Source organism: Osmia lignaria, chromosome 8 (assembly GCF_051020975.1).
Source record: "Osmia lignaria lignaria isolate PbOS001 chromosome 8, iyOsmLign1, whole genome shotgun sequence".
In the NCBI taxonomy this organism is placed as follows: domain Eukaryota; kingdom Metazoa; phylum Arthropoda; class Insecta; order Hymenoptera; family Megachilidae; genus Osmia; species Osmia lignaria.
In genome coordinates this window covers 4,585,657-4,610,000 of record NC_135039.1, presented here as the reverse complement: position 1 = coordinate 4,610,000, position 24,344 = coordinate 4,585,657, and the positions used below count along the sequence as shown (strand labels likewise).

General features: G+C 35.6%; 2 long non-coding RNA genes across 2 annotated transcripts; both read left to right on the top strand.

Moving 5' to 3' along the window:
• The first annotated feature begins 6,450 nt into the window (after positions 1 to 6,450).
• LOC143305498 (uncharacterized) lies at positions 6,451 to 8,176 on the top strand. Its single transcript, XR_013062507.1, has 2 exons — positions 6,451 to 7,792; positions 7,869 to 8,176. It is a non-coding gene; the product is annotated as an uncharacterized LOC143305498 (long non-coding RNA).
• A 1,321-nt stretch (positions 8,177 to 9,497) lies between these two features.
• Positions 9,498 to 11,943, top strand: LOC143305499 (uncharacterized). The gene is made up of 2 exons (XR_013062508.1): positions 9,498 to 10,395; positions 11,644 to 11,943. It is a non-coding gene; the product is annotated as an uncharacterized LOC143305499 (long non-coding RNA).
• Positions 11,944 to 24,344: the final 12,401 nt, after the last annotated feature.

Below are 24,344 nucleotides of genomic sequence, written 5' to 3'. Positions count from 1 at the left end.
GGGGAAACTTCTAAAGGAGAGAGATTCCAACATATCTAATATGTACATTTAAAGCAAGTCCAAGGAACTCTCTCCGTTAATGTTTGAAAAGGTGTGTGCAGATGGAGGAGAAATGTATAAAGTACAGAGACGAGGTTGGTGGGCCCGCTCTAATGATAAAGATTATAAAATTTGGTGGCAAAATGACCAGCATGATCACTGTACGCGCTTTCTCGATTTGTATAGCATGCCACTGTCCGCGCTATCTTTTATTATATTGTCCAGCGTGTGTGGTCTACGTGCTTGCACGATGGATGCACGGCGTGAAAGTGATTTTCGTGCTTTATGAGAGGAGGAGGAGAATATTTGGCCTCTATAAGAGGTACAAAATTTATGAAATGTGTGTTACATACAAAAGAGAAATGGCTTAACGTCGATCGGTCTTACAGGGAGGAGCCGACGACGAAAATTTAAATTTACAATAATAACTAAGCTCCCTGGTTGATCCTGCCAGTAGTCATATGCTTGTCTCAAAGATTAAGCCATGCATGTCTAAGTACATACCGAATTAAGGTGAAACCGCGAATGGCTCATTAAATCAGTTTTGGTTTCTTAGATCGTACAAAACATTACTTGGATAACTGTGGTAATTCTAGAGCTAATACATGCAAACCAGAATTCCACCCAGAGATGGGAGGAATGCTTTTATTAGATCAAAACCAATCGGTGGCGGACGGCTTGTCCGTTCGTCCATCGTCGGCTTTGGTGACTCTGAATAACTTTGTGCTGATCGTATGGTCATCTAGCACCGACGACGGATCTTTCAAATGTCTGCCTTATCAACTGTCGATGGTAGGTTCTACGCCTACCATGGTTGTAACGGGTAACGGGGAATCAGGGTTCGATTCCGGAGAGGGAGCCTGAGAAACGGCTACCACATCCAAGGAAGGCAGCAGGCGCGCAAATTACCCACTCCCGGCACGGGGAGGTAGTGACGAAAAATAACGATACGGGACTCACCCGAGGCCCCGTAATCGGAATGAGTACACTTTAAATCCTTTAACGAGGATCCATTGGAGGGCAAGTCTGGTGCCAGCAGCCGCGGTAATTCCAGCTCCAATAGCGTATATTAAAGTTGTTGCGGTTAAAAAGCTCGTAGTTGAATCTGTGTGTCACAGTGTCGGTTCACCGCTCGCAGGTTATCCCCTGTTCGTCTATTCGGCTAGAGGGGGCCCGGGCAGTGTGGGACTCATATCCCCTGAAGGGGGGCCTGGCGCCCATTTGGTGGGGGCAAACCCAAAGAGGCAACCCAGAAGGGGCAACCTGACAGCCCAACCCTGAAGGGCGAGCACAAAGGAAAAGGGTCACAGCCCAGAAGGGGCGACCCAGCGGCGCCCAGAAGGGGCGTCCGCGGCCTGATATACTACCCACTAAAAACCTCTTCCCTAACGTAGGCCGTCGGTACCCTTTCATCCTTTGGGGATATCCCAGATGTACCGACGATAGCCGCAACGGCGCTTCTGCTCCCTAGCTTACATTTGCGCTTTCGTCTCACCTCAATCCGCCGTGCGCTAGGCAACCACGGGGGGTTGAGGATCCACGCCGTCACACCTCCGATCTAGCGGTAGGATGTTTCAACCTGTACAAGAAAGCACAGGATTTTTCTTCGGCCACGATCAGGAACCGGAGGATTCCCACTCAACGGGTGATCGCGCCCCTACTTCACCTGCCTGCCATTAGCAAGGCCAGGAACTTTCTCTTCGGTCACGATCAGGACCCGGGACTTCGTATCTCCCGGTTGATCGCCCCAATCTTCGTCCACCATGGTAGGTTGATAATGAAGATGTGGCTTTTCCTTGCAGTCATCACGCCCACCTGTCCTTCCACGAGGACAGGCCATTTTTCTTCAACCACGATCGGCACCGGAGGACTTTCCCACTCATCGGGTGATCGGGCCGTGTGTTCAGCCTGCCTGGCACTTGCCAGGACAGGACTTTTTCTTCGGTCACGATCAGGACCCGGGACTTCGTATCTCCCGGTTGATCGCCCCAATCTTCGTCCACCATGGTAGGTTGATAATGAAGATGTGGCTTTTCCTAGCAGTCATCACGCCCACCTGTCCTACCACGAGGACAGGCCATTTTTCTTCAACCACGATCGGCACCGGAGCTCCTGCTCAACGGGTGATCGGGCCGTGTCTTCACCTGCCTGCCATAAGCGAGGTCAGGAAGCTTTTTCTTCGGCCACGATCAGGAACCGGGAAGTCCTTTACCCGGCTGACCGCGCCATATCTTGGTACGCTGCAACCCTCGATGACTTGTCCCATACATACTCCAGCCACACACACACCGCTCCCAGAAAGCATAGCATTGAACGTTCAAACAACCCAAGCAGGTGAAAGGAGGCATGCAGGATGCCCATGAAGACAGTAGGCACATAGAGTAGCCACTGCCTAGCCAGGTGAAGAACGAAAGTGTAAGAAACAAGCTCAGACTCTAATCATATCGCACGAGTAAGATAATGTAGAAGTAAATTGCCATTGGCAAGAGAGCGGTAAAACAAAAAACAAGCAGCTGTAGCAGAGAGAATAGAAAAGAGTAGAAAAGAAAGTTAGTTAGGGAAGTATAATAGTAAATATTAGCATATAATCAACACCCAAACCAAATTAACCACCCAACACTGCGTTGAGCTCTGCTACATTGAGTAACAACCAAGTAAGTAAGCAATGAAGTAGACCGGTAATCAATTAAAAGGAAGGAAAACAAAGTATTCCATTAGGGCGCCTTGAGGAACAACAATTCCTGTCAAAGTATAAAGAAAATTGCTGCGCTCACTTACTTATTGACAGCTGAACCATATCAAAATGGGTAGGAAAGTGCAATATTGTCAAAGCCGGACTAAGTAAATGTAAATTTAAATTTATAATGTATAATTTGTATATGGATTAATATATATTAATATAACCAAGACACAGCATAGTAGTGACACCTAAGTCATCTCATAACACAATGCAACAGGAAACGCAGGATCAAACTGTCCTTAAAATATATATGAAGGTAACGCAGCACAATGAAACGTACATAATATATGCATTCACATAATATATGCATTCAAACAACAAATCCATATAAACCAACAAATTCTAATAGATTCTAGTGAATTCCATTGAATCCATTATGTTCAGCATGCAATAAGGCCAATTAAACTACACTAAGGCATATAGACACATGTCATCACATAATAATGTAAATATGTAAATACGGCAGGTACGGTGAAATAAAACAAGCACTTGTCAAGTCGTTTAATTAATTTAACCTAATTTATTCAATATACCATATCCACCGCTGATCACCCCATTCGTTTATTCACTCAACTATAATAATATAATGGAATAGAAGATAGGGAGTTATATAATACAATGCAATACAGTTTACAGTGTAGCACAAAATACTGACTAAGTATAACCTAATGTAACTGAAATAACTAAAATAACTGAATATAATCCAAAATCTGATATAATAATATAGTAATATACATATTCAATACTTTATTCAATACATAGATTGAATTAAACGGAGATAGAAGGTAATTGAATGTAATAAACATGAATACAAATATGACCATAATATAAAATGAATAATATAATATAATATATTATAATTTACTCAAAACGGAGTAAATAGCACCACTTTGAAACACATACACTGCAATGGAACACAATGCATCGCGGTGGAGCGCGCATTTCACCACAATCACCTTCGCACCAATTAAATTTTGATTTATACTTAAATAGAAGAATTAAATAATTAATTTAGTTAACACTCCACATCACAGATCACGGACGAGTACATAATGCACAAATTTGCACAATGCCCGGAGAATAGAAGAGTAAACACACGTCACCGAAAACTATGTTACCTAAGACTGAAAACCGGGCCGAGTAAAAGAGCGAAAACGAGACCATAAAGCATAAAACATAAAACAAAAAACATATAGAGATAGAACCTAGTGTTCATAAAATTAAAATTCCCTAGTTCACTCCATAATGGTTATCAACCGTCAATTATCCATCAAACCATCAAATTAAGTAATTAAGTAATTATAATAGAGTGTATATAAGTGCTCATAAGCGAAAAGCGAAATTGCATAAACAAAACAGTTTAAACAAATCAAAATGAATCAACATGACCAAAACCAAAGATAATGTACCTACAAACGATGACCATAAGCCGCAAGCTATGCCTAGTTGGTAATCAACCGCAGTACCAAGGATATTACCAGCAACAAATATTCCGTTTACCAGACAGTAATACTCGGCCACTCACTCCGCAACGGCTATCCACAGGCAAATTATCTACCGCGCAGTAGTTACCTACCACGCGCCAATTACCAATTACACAGTTACCGACTGCAGAACCGTCCATCGTGCTGCCGCGCAATCCTGGGAAACCGTACTTACCATCAGACTTACCATCAAAGATAAGTCTGGTATACAATACTATAATCGAAAAGATAATTATGCTAAATCAATGGGATCAGAGATAAACTTCAAACGGGCCAACATCAGGCATTAATTAATTATTATATAAAGAAATAAGTCAATATTATGGTTATAAATACATTACCTATATAAAACATCAAATAAGTTTGTGATAAAATAATAAGATAGAATATAATTATAGTTAAAACGCATAAAGTAGCCTGACACGATGGAAGTCAATAAAATAATTAGAAAAATAATAAAAATAATAAATCATAAAATCAGCCCGAATAAGTCCCGCAGATTGCGCAGATTGCAGGACGCACTGCGTTACTGCATGATAACGTCGCAAAGAAACAAATTATACAAAAGGCAATGAAGATAAAGGAAAACAACCGCCAAGGAATGAGAGGCCGAATAAATAATAAAATAAGACCCTAAACCAAAGCAAAATCAATATGAAAAGCATATAGTCAGGAAAACCCATGGAGCCATTCAGACAACACCCAGTCAAATGATATTAGTTAACAGAATAAATAAAACCAGAATAAAGTCAAGGCAGCAAGGCAACAAGCAACTGGCAGAAAGGAAATATGAGTCAGAAAATAAATCAAAATCAGATCAAATCAATGTATAACTATAATCAGGCAACATCAAAACATCAAAATGAATAATGAATAATAAATGAATAAATGAATACTGAATGCGAGAGGAAAAGCTGAAGATATTCACAAACTGAGGAACTACAGCAAATGAAAATGTGTAACGCTTAACAGACATAGCTGATATAATGTAGTATAATGCAAAATAATGTAAAAGAAAATAAGATAAATACAACAAGTGAGTTATATTCTAATTAAATATGACCGTAAACATTATTGACTCCATCCCCACTACTTTATAAATTATAGATTATAAATTGTAAGTGATTATGTCCATGCAAATGCAAATAGAAGGTAAAAATTCATAACCGACTGATGTATAAAGATAGTAAATAATAAATATAATGACAAATCAAATATAACGTGCGTGGTTCAATCAGACACCACACCATTACATAGTAAAAGAATAAAATAAGGAATAACAGATAAATAAGTAAATAACCAAAGAAGTAGGGTATTTGAAATGAAATTTGAATGGTGTGATTATAACAGAAGCCACGCGCTGACAAGCTTTTGAATGGACAAAATCGTCTATCCTCTCAAGAAAATTAACCGTACTTAAATCCAAATAACTCTAAATAAATACTTGTAGATAATAAGCGAATGAATGAATGAGTGAGTGAGCAATAGAGCTATTACAGAAGTTAATCAAGTTAAGGCAAGTAGAGGCAAATAGAGAGAGTAAGGAAAGTAAAGAAAGTGTAAAGTATAGTATATAGACGGACGTGACGGACACAAAATAAAAGATTAGAACAAGATACATTGGAGTACATTCTACCAACAAGCAAATCCATACACTCATTCACACATCTCACACAGACGTAGTCATCCAATAAGGCTAAGTCAGGCAAATTTACAAAATCCATTACGTTGAATATGCAATGAGGCAGATTATATTATCCTAAACAGGCATAATATTAAGAAGAAGGTACGGTAAGACAAAATGAATACACTCAGCACTCGACAAGGCAACCAAGTGTTTCAGATATAACTGTCAATTAACTTTATTCATTAATTAGCAGTAGAAAGATAATGATGCAAAATATTACACAACATTACACAATACTAACTGAATTTATTGTAAATAATATGCAATATGCAAATTGGGTATAAGTATGAGTATAAAAATATGTATAAGTATAAGAATAATGAATATGTAAATATAAATATACAAATATATAAATAAATATAAATAAATACATATATATAATATATCAGAAAACGGAGCACAATAGCACATGTCACCACTCATTGCAATGGGTACACGCACAAATCACAAACACACACGCACCGATATTCAATATTCAATATTAATGGCCTAATCAGAACTCAGCAATTTAACGATTCAATTAATTCACGATCCTCCTCCATGTCACAACCGAGTATATGGCACATGGAGATGGAGTAAACCAGTGCCGCCGATGATCATGTCAACCAAAGATAAGAAACCGCGTGAAGCTTAAGCCATAAACCATACGCCATATAGATGCGTAACCTTCGAGGAATTTCGTAAAATTTACAGTTCGTCCCATTATGTCTGTTGTCTATTAAATTAGTTATCAAATTAATTAATTGATTATTACACGGAACGTACAAGCGCCCGCGACTAAATACATCAGTAAAACACTTTCAATAAATTACAGTGAACGAAACCAAACACGAATAGAATGCAACGGAAGGTAACGATAGCGGAAAACATTCCGGTATCTCACTAAATAAAGTAAAGTACGCAACACTATCCGTTGATAATAATTACAAATTATCCTTAGTTGGTAACCATCCGCAGCACCGGCAGCCAAATATTATCGGCCACAAGCATTCTACTTATTTACCATACAATACTCGGCCGTTCATCCCGTAACGGTTATCCACCGACCAACTATCCGCCGCGCAGCAGTTACCCACCGCGCGCCAGATATCTGCTACATCTCAGTTACCGACAGCTAAACTATCCGTCGCGCAACCGCGCCATCCTAGGAAGCCATACTTACCATCAGACTTACCATAAAAGATAAGTCCGATATCCAATACTATTCACGGAAAGGTAATTATAAACGGACAAATAAGACCCCAGACGGATTAAAATCATGAATAAATCAATTAATAAAACATTACCACGACTCACGGGAAAGGTAATTATAAAAGCAAACGGGCAACAAATAGAACCCCAGACGGATTAAAATCAAGAATAAATCAATTAATAAAACAATACCACGGCTATCATTTATTATTTATAAATATATAAATCATACGTTTGCAATAGTGTAGGATGAAGTAAATGTTAAGTATAAACAATGATGAAGATAGAATGAAATGAAAGAAATGAAATCAACCCGAATAAGATCCGCAGATTGCAGGACGCATCATGTTACTGCCTATCGCGCCGCAGGAAACAAACTACGCAGAACAACGAAACAAAGAAACCACCACAGAACGAAAGGCTGAATAAATAAACGAATGAAACATTCAACCTAAACAGAATCGAAATCAAATATAGCCATCTCACAACGTCAGATAACGCATATAGTCAGGAAAGTCACGTAGGACCAATCATGTAACACCCAGTCAGTTAATAAATAAATGTAACCAAAGTAGAATCAAAGCAACCAAGGCAGCAGGTAACTAGCAGAAAGGAAATATAAAAGAAAAGAAGAGAAAAGAAACAAACAAGGTAATGATTATAATAACGCATAATAAATTTAAACAAGAGTAGCACAAGTTAATGACATGAATATTAATTCCTACAGGAACAGCACACCGTCATCAAAGAGCTATACTATTATCGAAGAGAAACAGCTTGAATAAATTGAATTAAAGAATACCAGAGAAGAATATCAAAATGTCAAAATGTCCAAGGAATGTCCAAGGATAGAGGTGACAAGAAATAAAATAAAATAAATGATGGTAGACAGTGATACGTGGCACAAATAAATTAAAATATAGAAAATATATATAGAATAATTGTATGCAAACAAACCATAATTATATTAATATTAATGCCATTTACAGAACTTTGTACCATCGTGAGTCAAAATAAACTAAATCTTAACAGTTACCTTGATTCAATTTAATTCAGAATGAATGAACAATGACAGCATGAAATGAACGACTGAACAATGAAATAATCAGTTAAAGATATTAAGAAGAATGAGGTAAATAATGAGGTAAATAATAAATAATAAGCATAAAGTAAAAGTGAAGGCCGTAACCAACCTAATGTAAATAATGTAATGTAATGCACTGTAATATAAGTAATGCAATATAATGCAAAACAGAATGCAATAATAAACTGAATACAAAATACAAAATACAAGAAGTGAATTCAATAGATATAACCGTAAAGATTATTAACTACAATACTCTATTTCTTTACCAGAGTAGATTATAAGTTAGACTGTAACTGGTAAATGGTAGATGATAAATGGTCATGTCAATACAACTGCAAATAGAACTAATTAATGAATGACATATCAAAATAGAGTAGCTAAAGTAACAAATAGATGAAATGAAATATAAAGTACGTAGTTCAATAAACACTGTACCAGTGTATGAACTGAAATAAGAATAAAATGAAATAAAATAGAATAAATAAATAAGTAAATAATAAATAAGAGTACATGAATGATAAGATTATAATAAAATTCACGCACAATCAAAGCATTTGGATGGACAAAACCACTTATCATAGTAGAGATAGCAAAACTTAATTAAAATAAGTAAAATAAGGTAAAATAAATCATATCCATTAACCTCAATTGATCAGAATGAGTGAGTGAATGAATAATGAATGAGTGAATGGAACGATTTAGGAAATAAAGAAGATAAGAAGGCGTGAGTGAGAGCAAAAAGCATGGATGTGTCAGAACGAATAAACAATGAGAGAATGAAAGAATGAATGACTGAACAGTGAAATAATCAATTAAAGATAATAAAGAAGAATGAGGTAAATAGCAAGATAAATAATAAGGCATAAAATATAAAGTGAAGGCTGTAACCAACATAATGTAACTAATGTAATGTAATGTAATGTAATGTAATGTAATGTAATGTAATGTAAAACAAAATGAAATATACTAAATAGAATACAAAACACAAGAAGTGAACTCAATGAAATATAACCGTACAGATAATTAGCTACAACACTCCATTTCCTTTTCCTCACCAAAGTAGGTTATAAACTAAATTATAAATGGTAAATGATTATGTCAATGCAAATGCAAATAGAACTGATTATTGGATGACGTATCAAAATAAAGTAGCTAAAGCAACAATGAAATCAAATGTAAAGTACGTAGTTCAATAACACTATAACAGTGTATAAACTGAAATAAGAATAAAGTGAAATAAAATAAAATAAAAATAGAATAAATAAATAAGAGTACTTGGATGATAAGATTATAATAGAATTCACGCACAATCAAAACATTTGGATGGACAAAACCACTTATCATTGTAGAGAGAGCAAAACTTAATTAAAATAAAGTAAAATAAAGTAATATAAATCATATCCATTAACTTTAATTGATCAGAATGAATGAGTGAATGAATAATGAATAATGAATAAATAATAAATGAATGAATGGAACGATTAAGGAAATTAAAGATTAAGGAAAATAAAGAAGGTAGAAGGCGTGAGTGAGAGCAAAAAGCAGTACTATGTCAGAACGAATAAACAATGAGAGAATGAATGAATGACTGAACAGTGAAATAATCAATTAAAGATAATAAAGAAAAATGGGGTAACTAACAAGATAGATAATAAGGCATAAAATATAAAATGAAGGCTGTAATCAACATAATGTAAATAATGTAATGTAATATAATGTAAAACAAAATGAAATATACTAAAATAGAATACAAAGTACCAGAAGTGAACTCAATGAAATATAACCGTAAAGATTATTAGCTACGACACTCTGTTTCCTCACCAAAGTAGGTTACAAACTAAATTATAAATGGTAAATGATTATGTCAATGCAAATGCAAATAGAACTGATTATTGGATGATGTATCAAAATAAAATAGCTAAAGCAACAATGAAATGAAATGTAAAGTACGTAGTTCAATACACACTATACCAGTGTATAAACTGAAATAAGAATAAAGTGAAATAAAATAAAATAAAAATAGAATAAATAAATAAGTATATAATAAATAAGAGTACTTGAATGATAAGATTATAATAAAATTCACGCACAATCAAAGCATTTGGATGGACAAAACCACCTATCATTGTAGAGAGAGCAAAACTTAATTAAAATAAAGTAAAATAAGGTAAAATAAATCATATCCATTAACTTTAATTGATCAGAATGAATGAGTGAAAGAATAATGAATAATGAATAATGAATGAATGAATGGAACGATTAAGGAAATTAAAGATTAAGGAAAATAAAGAAGGTGAATAAAGAAGATAATGAAAATAAAGAAAATAAAGAAGGTAAGAAGGCGTGAGTGAGAGCAAAAAGCAGGAATGTGTCAGAACGCATAAACAATGAGAGAATAAAAGAATGACTGACTGGACAGTGAAATAATCAATTAAAGATAATAAAGAAGAATGAGGTAAATAACCAGATAAATAATAAGGCACAAAATATAAAGTGAAGGCTGTAACCAACATAATGTAAATAATGTCATGTAATGTAATGTAATATAATGTAAAACAAAATGAAATATACTAAAATAGAATACAAAATACAAGAAGTGAATTCAATGAAATATAACCGTAAAGATTATTAGCCACAACAATCTATTTCCTCACCAAAGTAGATTATAAACCAAATTATTAATGGTAAATGGTAAATGATAAATGATTATGTCAATGCAAATGCAAATAGAGCTGGTTATTGAATGACGTATCAAAATAAAGTAACTAAAGTGACCAAGAAATCAAATCAAATCAAATGTAAACTGCGTAGTTCGATAAACACCATACCAGTGTATAGACTAACAATAAATAAATAAATAAGTAAATAAGTAAGTAAGGATACTTAAATGATAAGATTATAACAAACCCTGCACCATCAAAGCATTTGAATGGACAAAACCACTCATCATCACAGAAATAAAAACTAAAGTAAAATAAATCATATCATATCCGTTAATTTAACTTTAATTGATCAGAATGAATGAATGAGTTAATGAATAATGACTGAATGAATGGGAAGATTAAGGAAATGCAAGATTTAGAAAAATAAAGAAGGTAAGGAAGGTAACGTGAGTGAAAGAAGGCGTGAATGAAAGCAAGAAAGCGTGAATGTAATACAATATTATAAGTAAGTAAGTAAAGGAAAGGAAAGTAAAGTAAATGAGCACCCACCACGCAACAAATAAACTACACAAAACTATTTACACCAAAAGCACAAAAGCAATCCCTCATCGCACCACATCATTAAAACAAACACACTAAACCTGAAATAAACTAAAACAAAACAAAACTGGAACTGGAACAAGAGGAACAATTAAAAACACAACCCGGATTGTCCAATTTATTTGTTTATTAATCAATTCAATTTATTTCAGCACATGTCACTGCTGCATCGTCCAAAATGAAATATGTAAGCCACGATATAAGAAAGAAATAAAGGAATAAATACGATGAATACTATGAATGAGATAATCGAATATCAAAATCGAAAGAACAAGAAAAGTAAACCACGTAACCACGTAACCAATAAACACGTTAAACACGTTGCACCACGGATATGAATCGATGAAAATGACAAATATAATAAAATAAAATAAATAAACCAAACAATAAGCCGAACAACCGGATGACAAGCGGACTACGTATTGAATCACAAAATAAAGGAAATAAATAAATGCAATACCCGTAATGACGCGAAAGATATTAAATAACATGAACCATGAGATATGAAATATGAATGTAGATGGTAAATAAAATAAATAAAATAGAATACGATGGGTAATGAAATAATAAGACGAGACAGCAATGTAAACCGCGTAAACCATTAACACATGAAAAAGCGATATTAACCACTGATATTAATATATATAGAACCAAATAGAACGGTAAATACGATGAGACGATAAATAAATTGAAGAATTAAATCACGCAAAGGGACGTAAATTGCGCAGGTTTATTAATCACACAATTATACCGTTGCGAATAAATAAATAAATAAAAGACAACAGTGAGATAAAATAAAATTACGGTAATAAAATAAATAAGACAAATAATGAATGTAACGCAAGTTGCATAAATTATCAAGGCACACTACCCCACTGTACTATAATAAATAAATAAAATAAATAAATGAAACAAATAACACAGAATAACACAAAATAGTGTTAAATATCAATATGTAAGTATAAACAGCGAAGGAAAAGTAAAATAAAATATAGAACACTATAAACGATAAAATAATGAAGCGAAACATAAAATAAAATGAAAATTGATAAAAGCGTTAAAATGACAATAGAAAATAATGAAAATAATAAAATAAGATAAGAAAATAAGAAAATACGATGAATAAATATGCAAAACCGGAAACACCGGATAATCGAATAATCGAATCGATTAATCGAATGTGTTAATAAACAAATAATTAAATAATACAGCGGAATAACGTGCCAGTCAAACACATGCAACCAGATAGTAAAATAAAGTAAATTAATATTAATAATACACATAACGAAGGAATATCGAAAAATATTGAAAAAATATCGATGCACTTTTACACAAATCACTTAATAAACCGACGCAATTAACGGAAAACAAAATAAAATGAGAATAAGAACAGAATAAAGGAATAAAAATAATACGTCACCAAACCGTTGACCTAATTTCCCATCGTCTGTCCTCTTCTATCCAAGGCCCGGGCCGCGCGTGCAGGTTGACTATCCTTGTCCAACCACAGCAGCCATCTTGAAAACCTGTCAATCCTGTCTGATCTTGCACTGATCTTGCATGCGTTGTCTTCATTAATTGAATCACAAAAAGTCACAAAAAACGCGGAATTTTAATGCGAAACGTTCCCGATTAACCAAAATTGTCCGTAAATAATGTCTAATGTTCATAATTAACGCCACGAATACCGGGGACACACGTGGAAATGCCGCGTAACACGCACATCACATTTTCGTTATTTAACAATAAATTAACACATTATTTAATCACAAAACACAACAATAGCACTCCCGAACACTTAATAAACACTATTTAACAAAAAACGCGAATAAATAAGCCGCTTTTCACCGCGTTGCGAAACTAACCACGGAGCGACCACGAAACACGTCCGCTCTCCTCGACGCGTCGAGCGGGAATCCACCCTAACCCTAACCCTAACCTAACCCTAACCCTTTTTTTTGGTTATATGGAAGAGGAAATGCGTTTGCGCACGCGCGGGTTATCCCCTTGTCGCACTATTCGGCTAGAGGGGGCCCGGGCAGTGTGGGACTCATATCCCCTGAAGGGGGGCCTGGCTCCCGTTTGGTGAGGGCAAACCCAAAGAGGCAACCCAGAAGGGGCAACCTGATAGCCTCACCCTAAAGGGTGGGCTCAAATCATAGTGGTCACAGCCCAGAAGGGGCGACCCTGCGGCGCCCAAAAGGGGCATCCGCGGCCTGATATACTACCCACTAAAACCTCTCCCCTGACGTAGGCCGCCGGTACCCTTTCATCCGTAGAGGATATCCCAGTTGTACCGGCGATAGCCGCGACGGCGCTTTAGCTCCCAAGCTTTCATGTACGCTTTCGTCTACCCTCAATCCGCCGTGCGCTAGACACCCACAGGGGATTGAGGAGCCACGCCGCAACACCTCCGATCAAGCGGTAGGATATTTTAACCTGCACGCGTGTTGCGCAGGATTTTTCTTCAACCACGACCGGCACCGGAGCTCCTGCTCAACGGGTGATCGGGCCGTGTCTTCACCTGCCTGCCATGAGCGAGGTCAGGAAGCTTTCTCTTCGGCTACGATCAGGAACCGGGAAGTCCTTTACCCGGCTGACCGCGCCATGTCTTCGTACGCTGCAACCCTCGATGACTTGTCCCATACATACCCCAGCCACACACACACCGCTCCCAGAAGGCATAGCATCGACCGTTCAAACAACCAAGCAGGTAAAAGGAGGCATGCAGAATGCCCATGAAGAAAGTAGGCACATAGCGTAGCCACTCCCTAGCCAGGTGAAGAACGAAAGTGTAAGAAACAAGCTCAGACGACAATCCTATCGCACGAGTAAGATAATGTAGAAGTAAATTGCCATTGGCAAGAGAGCGGTAAAACAAAAAAACAAGCAGCTGTAGCAGAGAGAATAGAAAAGAGTAGAAAAGAAAGTTAGTTAGGGAAGTATAATAGTAAATATTAGCATATAATCAACACCCAAACCAAATTAACCACCCAACACTGCGTTGAGCTCTGCTACATTGAGTAACAACCAAGTAAGTAAGCAATGAAGTAGACCGGTAATCAATTAAAAGGAAGGAAAACAAAGTATTCCATTAGGGCGCCTTGAGGAACAACAATTCCTGTCAAAGTATAAAGAAAATTGCTGCGCTCACTTACTTATTGACAACTGAACCATATCAAAATGGGTAGAAGAAAGTGCAATATTGTCAAAGCCGGACTAAGTAAATGTAAATTTAAATTTATAATGTATAATTTGTATATGGATTAATATATATTAATATAACCAAGACACAGCATAGTAGTGACACCTAAGTCATCTCATAACACAATGCAACAGGAAACGCAGGATCAAACTGTCCTTAAAATATATATGAAGGTAACGCAGCACAATGAAACGTACATAATATATGCATTCACATAATATATGCATTCAAACAACAAATCCATATAAACCAAACTCTACCAAATTCTAATAGATTCTAGTGAATTCCATTGAATCCATTATGTTCAGCATGCAATAAGGCCAATTAAACTACACTAAGGCATATAGACACATGTCATCACATAATAATGTAAATATGTAAATACGGCAGGTACGGTGAAATAAAACAAGCACTTGTCAAGTCGTTTAATTAATTTAACCTAATTTATTCAATATACCATATCCACCGCTAATCACCTCATTCGTTTATTCACTCAACTATAATAATATAATGGAAGGCTACCCTTCCGTATAGGGGATCACTCCGATCGGATCGTAAATGGTGTCAATCGATAGATCTCGGTTAACTGAGTCGAATGCAACAGGTTTTAATGTTAGGAGATCATCCGTTAATTAAATAAAATCAATTAAAAATAATCGCCGTCTTCGGCATAGTAGGACTACTCTTCCGTCTGTTGGAACGCTAGGCAGTAGCGGTTCCGGGGTACAAATTTAGGTCAGGTGTATGCAAAATTGGAACTTAAGACATACAATCAACTTGGACCGGAAGTCGGCTCGCAATAGAAGTGGTTAGGTTAGCCCAGATTTTATGGGGTGGGGGTGCAGGGGGAGGGGCAGAGCCCCTCCCCCGCCCACTTGTTCGACAATATGATGGAATAGTGATGGATTGAAATTATTTTCTACACTTCCGGTATAATTTGATATATCTCGAAAACTACGCAGCTAATGAAAAAATATTATAGAACATAAATAGTTGCAAATTTAATTTTTTACAAAAAAGGTCTCTAAATATTTTACCATATTTCGCATAGTTTCCGAGATATAATGTGAGTACGGCTTCGGAACTTTTACGGAGTTGTTCTACTGTGCCGAAGACGGCGATTATTTTTAATTGACTTTATTTAATTAACGGGTGATCTCCTTACATTAAAACCTGTTGCATTCCACTCTGTTAACCGAGATCTATCGATTGACACCATTTACGACCCGATCGGAGTATTCTGGCCCATACGGAACGGTAGGCCGGCGATTATAATTAATTGACTTTATTTAATTAACGGGTGATCTCCTAACATTAAAACCAGTTGCATTCGACTCAGTTAACCGAGATCTATCGATTGACACCATTTACGATCCGATCGGAGTGATCCCCTATACGGAAGTCTATCCAGTATAACCTAATGTAACTGAAATAACTTAAATAACTGAATATAATCCAAGATCTGATATAATAATATAGTAATATAACATATTCAATACTTTATTCAATACATAGATTGAATTGAACGGAGATAGAAGGTAATTGAATGTAATAAACATGAATATAAATATGACCATAATATAAAATAAATAATATAATATAATATATTATAATTTACACAGAACGGAGTAAATAGCACCACTTTGAAACACATACACTGCAATGGAACACAATGCATCGCGGTGGAGCGCGCATTTCACCACAATCACCTTCGCACCAATTAAATTTTGATTTATACTTAAATAGAAGAATTAAATAATTAATTTAGTTATCACTTCACATCACAGATCACAGACGAGTAAATAATGCACAAATTTGCACAATGCCCGGAGAAGAGAAGAGTAAACACGCGTCACCGAAAACTATGTTACCTAAGACTGAAAACCGGGCCGAGTAAAAGAGCGAGAGCGAGACCATAAAGTATAAAACATATAGAGATAGAACCTAGTGTTCATAAAATTCCCTAGTTCACTCCATAATGGTTATCAATCGTCAATTATCCATCAAACCATCAAATTAAGTAATTAAGTAATTATAATAGAGTATATATAAGTGCTCATAAGCGAAAAGCGAAAATGCATAAACCAAACAGTTTAAACAAATCAAAATGAATCAAAATGACCAAAACCAAAGATAATGTACCTACAAAAGATGACCATAAGCCGCAAGCTATGCCTAGTTGGTAATCAACCGCAGTACCAAGGATATTACCAGCAACAAATATTCCGTTTACCAGACAGCGATACTCGGCCGCTCACTCCGTAACGGCTATCCACAGGCAAATTATCTGCCGCGTAGTAGTCACCTACCACGCGCCAATTACCAGTTACACAGTTACCGACTGCAGAACCGTCCATCGTGCTGCCGCGCAATCCTGGGAAACCGTACCTACCATCAGACTTACCATAAAAGATAAGTCCGATATCCAATACTATTCACGGAAAGATAATTATAAACGGACAAATAAGACCCCAGACGGATTAAAATCAAAAATAAATCAATTAATAAAACCAATACCACGACTCACATAAAAGGCAATTATAAAAGCAAACGGGCAACAATTAAAACCCCAAACGGATTAAAATCAAGAATAAATCAATTAATAAAACAATACCACAGCTATCATTTATTATTTATAAATATATAAATCATACTTTTCAATAGTGTAGGATGAAGTAATTATTAAGTATAAACAATGATGAAGATAGAATGAAATGAATGAAATGAAATCAACCCGAATAAGATCCGCAGATTGCAGGACGCATTATGTTACTGCCTATCGCGCCGCAGGAAACAAACTACGCAGAACAACGAAACAAAGAAACCGCCACAGAACGAAAGGCCGAATAAATAAACGAATGAAACATTCAACCTAAACAGAATCGAAATCAAATATAACCATCTCACAACGTCAGATAACGCATATAGTCAGGAAAGTCACGTAGGACCAATCATGTAACACCCAGTCAGTTAATAAATAAATGTAACCAAAGTAGAATCAAAGCAACCAAGGCAGCAGGTAACTAGCAGAAAGGAAATATAAAAGAAAAGAAGAGAAAAGAAACAAACAAGGTAATGATTATAATAACGCATAATAAAATTTAAACAAGAGTAGCACAAGTTAATGACATGAATATTAATTCCTACAGGAACAGCACACCGTCATCAAAGAGCTATACTATTATCGAAGAGAAACGGCTTGAATAAATTGAATTAAAGAATACCAGAGAAGAATATCAAAATGTCAAAATGTCCAAGGAATGTCCAAGGATAGAGGTGACAAGAAATAAAATAAAATAAATGATGGTAAACAGTGATACGTGGCACAAATAAATTAAAATATAGAAAATATATATAGAATAATTGTATGCAAACAAACCATAATTATATTAATATTAATACCATTTACAGAACTTTGTACCATCATGAGTCAAAATAAACTAAATCTTAACAGTTACCTTGATTCAATTTAATTCAGAATGAATGAACAATGACAGCATGAAATGAACGACTGAACAATGAAATAATTAATTAAAGATATTAAGAAGAATGAGGTAAATAATAAATAATAAGCGTAAAGTAAAAGTGAAGGCCGTAACCAACCTAATGTAAATAATGTAATGTAATGCACTGTAATATAAGTAATGCAATATAATGCAAAACAGAATGCAATAATAAACTGAATACAAAATACAAAATAGAAGAAGTGAATTCAATAGATATAACCGTAAAGATTATTAACTACAATACTCTATTTCTTTACCAGAGTAGATTATAAGTTAGACTGTAACTGGTAAATGGTAGATGATAAATGGTCATGTCAATACAACTGCAAATAGAACTAATTAATGAATGACATATCAAAATAGAGTAGCTAAAGCAACAAATAAATGAATCAAATATAAAGTACGCAGTTCAATAAACACTATACCAGTGTATAAACTGAAATAAGACTAAATGAAATAAAGTAAAATAGAATAATAAATAAGTAAATAAATAAGAGTACTTGAATGATAAGATTATAATAAAATTCACGCACAATCAAAGCATTTGGATGGACAAAACCACTTATCATTGTAGAGAAAGCAAAACTTAATGAAAATAAAGTAGTATAAATCATATCCATTAACTTTAATTGATCAGAATGAATGAGTGAATGAGTGAATGAATAATGAATAATGAATAATGAATGAATGGATGGAACGATTAAGGAAATTAAAGATTAAGGAAAATAAAGAAGGTAAGAAGGCGTAAGTGAAAGCAAGAAAGCAGGAATGTGTCAGAACGAATAAACAATGAGAGAATGAAAAAATGAACGACTGAACAGTGAAATAATCAATTAAAGATGTTAAAGAAGAATGAGGTACATAATGAGGTAAATAATAAATAATAAGCATAAAGTAAAAGTGAAGGCCGCAACCAACCTAATGTAAATAATGTAATGTAATGCACTGTAATATAAGTAATGCAATATACTGTAAAACAGAATGCAATAATAAACTGAATACAAAATACAAAATACGAGAAGTGAATTCAATGAAATATAACCGTAAAGATTATTAGCTACAACACTCTATTTCCTCACCAAAGTAGATTATAAACTAAATTATAAATGGTAAATGATTATGTCAATGCAAATGCAAATAGAACTGATTATTGGATGACGTATCAAAATAAAGTAGCTAAGGCAACAATGAAATCCAATGTAAAGTACGCAGTTCAATAAACACTATACCAGTGTATAAACTGAAATAAGAATAAAATGAAATAAAATAAAATAAAAATAGAATAAATAAATAAATAATAAATAAGAGTACTTGGATGATAAGATTATAATAAAATTCACGCACAATCAAAACATTTGGACGGACAAAACCACTTATCATTGTAGAGAGAGCAAAACTTAATTAAAATAAAGTAAAATAAAGTAATATAAATCATATCCATTAACTTTAATTGATCAGAATGAATAAGTGAATGAATAATGAATAATGAATAAATAATAAATGAATGAATGGAACGATTAAGGAAATTAAAGATTAAGGAAAATAAAGAAGGTAGAAGGCGTGAGTGAGAGCAAAAAGCAGTACTATGTCAGAACGAATAAACAATGAGAGAATGAATGAATGACTGAACAGTGAAATAATCAATTAAAGATAATAAAGAAAAATGGGGTAACTAACAAGATAGATAATAAGGCATAAAATATAAAATGAAGGCTGTAATCAACATAATGTAAATAATGTAATGTAATATAATGTAAAACAAAATGAAATATACTAAAATAGAATACAAAGTACCAGAAGTGAACTCAATGAAATATAACCGTAAAGATTATTAGCTACGACACTCTGTTTCCTCACCAAAGTAGGTTATAAACCAAATTATAAATGGTAAATGATTATGTCAATGCAAATGCAAATAGAACTGATTATTGGATGATGTATCAAAATAAAATAGCTAAAGCAACAATGAAATGAAATGTAAAGTACGTAGTTCAATACACACCATACCAGTGTATAGACTAACAATAAATAAATAAATAAGTAAATAAGTAAATAAGGATACTTAAATGATAAGATTATAACAAACCCTGCACCATCAAAGCATTTGAATGGACAAAACCACTCATCATCATAGAAATAAAAACTAAAGTAAAATAAATCATATCATATCCATTAATTTAACTTTAATTGATCAGAATGAATGAGTTAATGAATAATGACTGAATGAATGGGAAGATTAAGGAAATGCAAGATTTAGAAAAATAAAGAAGGTAAGGAAGGTAACGTGAGTGAAAGAAGGCGTGAATGAAAGCAAGAAAGCGTGAATGTAATACAATATTATAAGTAAGTAAGTAAAGGAAAGGAAAGTAAAGTAAATGAGCACCCACCACGCAACAAATAAACTACACAAAACTATTTACACCAAAAGCACAAAAGCAATCCCTCATCGCACCACATCATTAAAACAAACACACTAAACCTGAAATAAACTAAAACAAAACAAAACTGGAACTGGAACAAGAGGAACAATTAAAAACACAACCCGGATTGTCCAATTTATTTATTTATTAATCAATTCAATTTATTTCAGCACATGTCACTGCTGCATCGTCCAAAATGAAATATGTAAGCCACGATATAAGAAAGAAATAAAGGAATAAATACGATGAATACTATGAATGAGATAATCGAATATCAAAATCGAAAGAACAAGAAAAGTAAACCACGTAACCACGTAACCAATAAACACGTTAAACACGTTGCACCACGGATATGAATCGATGAAAATGACAAATATAATAAAATAAAATAAATAAACCAAACAATAAGCCGAACAACCGGATGACAAGCGGACTACGTATTGAATCACAAAATAAAGGAAATAAATAAATGCAATACCCGTAATGACGCGAAAGATATTAAATAACATGAACCATGAGATATGAAATATGAATGTAGATGGTAAATAAAATAAATAAAATAGAATACGATGGGTAATGAAATAATAAGACGAGACAGCAATGTAAACCGCGTAAACCATTAACACATGAAAAAGCGATATTAATATATATAGAACCAAATAGAACGGTAAATACGATAAGACGATAAATAAATTGAACAATTAAATCACGCAGAGGGACGTAAATTGCGCAGGTTTATTAATCACACAATTATACCGTTGCGAATAAATAAATAAATAAAAGACAACAATGAGATAAAATAAAATTACGGTAATAAAATAAATAAGACAAATAATGAATGTAACGCAAGTTGCATAAATTATCAAGGCACACTACCCCACTGTACTATAATAAATAAATAAAATAAATAAATGAAACAAATAACACAGAATAACACAAAATAGTGTTAAATATCAATATGTAAGTATAAACAGCGAAGGAAAAGTAAAATAAAATATAGAACACTATAAACGATAAAATAATGAAGCGAAACATAAAATAAAATGAAAATTGATAAAAGCGTTAAAATGACAATAGAAAATAATGAAAATAATAAAATAAGATAAGAAAATAAGAAAATACGATGAATAAATATGCAAAACCGGAAACACCGGATAATCGAATAATCGAATCGATTAATCGAATGTGTTAATAAACAAATAATTAAATAATACAGCGGAATAACGTGCCAGTCAAACACATGCAACCAGATAGTAAAATAAAGTAAATTAATATTAATAATACACATAACGAAGGAATATCGAAAAATATTGAAAAAATATCGATGCACTTTTACACAAATCACTTAATAAACCGACGCAATTAACGGAAAACAAAATAAAATGAGAATAAGAACAGAATAAAGGAATAAAAATAATACGTCACCAAACCGTTGACCTAATTTCCCATCGTCTGTCCTCTTCTATCCAAGGCCCGGGCCGCGCGTGCAGGTTGACTATCCTTGTCCAACCACAGCAGCCATCTTGAAAACCTGTCAATCCTGTCTGATCTTGCATGCGTTGTCTTCATTAATTGAATCACAAAAAGTCACAAAAAACGCGGAATTTTAATGCGAAACGTTCCCGATTAACCAAAATTGTCCGTAAATAATGTCTAATGTTCATAATTAACGCCACGAATACCGGGAACACACGTGGAAATGCCGCGTAACACGCCCATCACATTTTCGTTATTTAACAATAAATTAACACATTATTTAATCACAAAACACAACAATAGCACTCCCGAACACCTAATAAACACTATTTAACAAAAAACGCGAATAAATAAGCCGCTTTTCACCGCGTTGCGAAACTAACCACGGAGCGACCACGAAACACGTCCGCTCTCTTCGACGCGTCGAGCGGGAATCCCACCCTAACCTAACCCTAACCTAACCCTAACCTAACCCTAACCCTAACCCTAACCTAACCTAACCCTTTTTTTTTTTTTTTTTAATTTTAACGAGGTGGGAAAAATGCATTTATGCAGACCGGGCTAGGTGTTGTGCGCCCGGTACTGTGGGACTCCCATAAGGACTATCCAGTAAAAAACCCACCTCGATTTCTCTTTCCAGGGGCCTACGGCTAATAAACTCCGCCCCCGGAACAGCTGTGGCCAGTGGCCTTTAGCATTTCTTCGGGGGCGGGCTACATGAAAAAGGCAGACTCATTGCCGTGGGGGGTGGACTACCAGTCCCCCACCAGTGACACCACGGGTAGGAAAGAGATGATCCTTTCCTCCTCTTCTAACCGTCCTTCTTCGGCGTTATCCACGCCCACAAACCAACCCATCATGGGGGTAATAATACGCCTTACACTGCTGGGCGTTCACTACGCCCTACTATCCGTTGAAACTCTGCCCATACAAGTGGGCTTTATCACATTCTGGGCGTGTTCAGTCACCAAATAAATACGCTCGGAATAAACCGTTGGCCAGCGGCCTGTCATGAGATAAAATCATTGGGTGGGGATGTCCCACCCGTCCATCATTAAAATTATTATCGTACAGGTCGTCAAACAATAAAACTTTTAAAAAGAGAAATCAATAAATAAATAAATAAATAAATAAATAAAACGGCACAGTAAAAAATAAAATAAATCAGTCAATAAATAAAGGACAAAAACAACACTCAGCTGGTGTGTAAATGGCACCTAGCTTACACATACCACGATCGGCTATAAAAAGGCTATGTTCATGTGTTAATGGAGCTTCTTCCTCCCTCTCTCGCTTCTCTCTCCTCTCTTTCCAGGGTCCTCTCGTGTGCTTCCTTCTCCTTCATTGCATTAACCACAAATTCAATCACTCGATCTCTCCTTGTATTATTCCTCAACAGCTCAATGAAGTTGTCCGCTTTTAGCGACACGCCCAGTTCTGTATGAAGGGATGTTCTCTTCGCCTCCCACCTCTTACAGTGGAAGAGAAAGTGCTCTGGACTATCGCTCATGCCCGGGCAGAACCAGCACTCCGAGTGATTTTGTCTTCCTATTTTTTGCAAATAGGTGCCAAAACATCCATGGCCCGTCATCACTTGCGTTATATGGAAATTCAGGTGCCTCGGCCCCCACCCTATCCAGTCTGCTATGCGGGGGATAAGCGCAAAAGTCCACCTTCCCTTGTTTGAAGCCGCCCATCTGCTTTGCCACGCCTCCAATGTGGCCGCCCTAGCCTCCTTCTTGATGGATGCCACTCCCTCCACTGTGAGTAGACCCGCCTCTCTCCGCTTATAAAAAATACGTTCCCTCTCCCTGACGAGGAGGTCAATAGGGACCTGTCCAGTTATAACGCACAGGGCGTCCGCAGAGGCGGTCCTATAGGCCTGTGCGACCCTAAGAAGGGCGGTCCGTTGCGTGCTGGTGAGAAGTTGCACATTTAGCCTCACCTCAAGTCCGGGGGCCCATAGCGGTGCCGCGTACAGGATTACCGACTCTACTACTTTGTAGTAGAGCCGTCGGGCAAGATTTCCGGCCCCACCCAGATTGGGCATAAGCCACGCCAGCGTGTTCGCGTATTTTAGGGCTTTGCTACAGGCCGTTTCAACGTGCACCCTGAAACCCCGATTCATTTCCACAATCAGGCCCAAGTATCGGGCAGCACGGGCCGTTTTTATGTCCGCCGCACCACATTTGAAAGTGAGGCCCCCAGCCACCTTCCTACCCGTGAGGAGTATTGCCTCCGTCTTG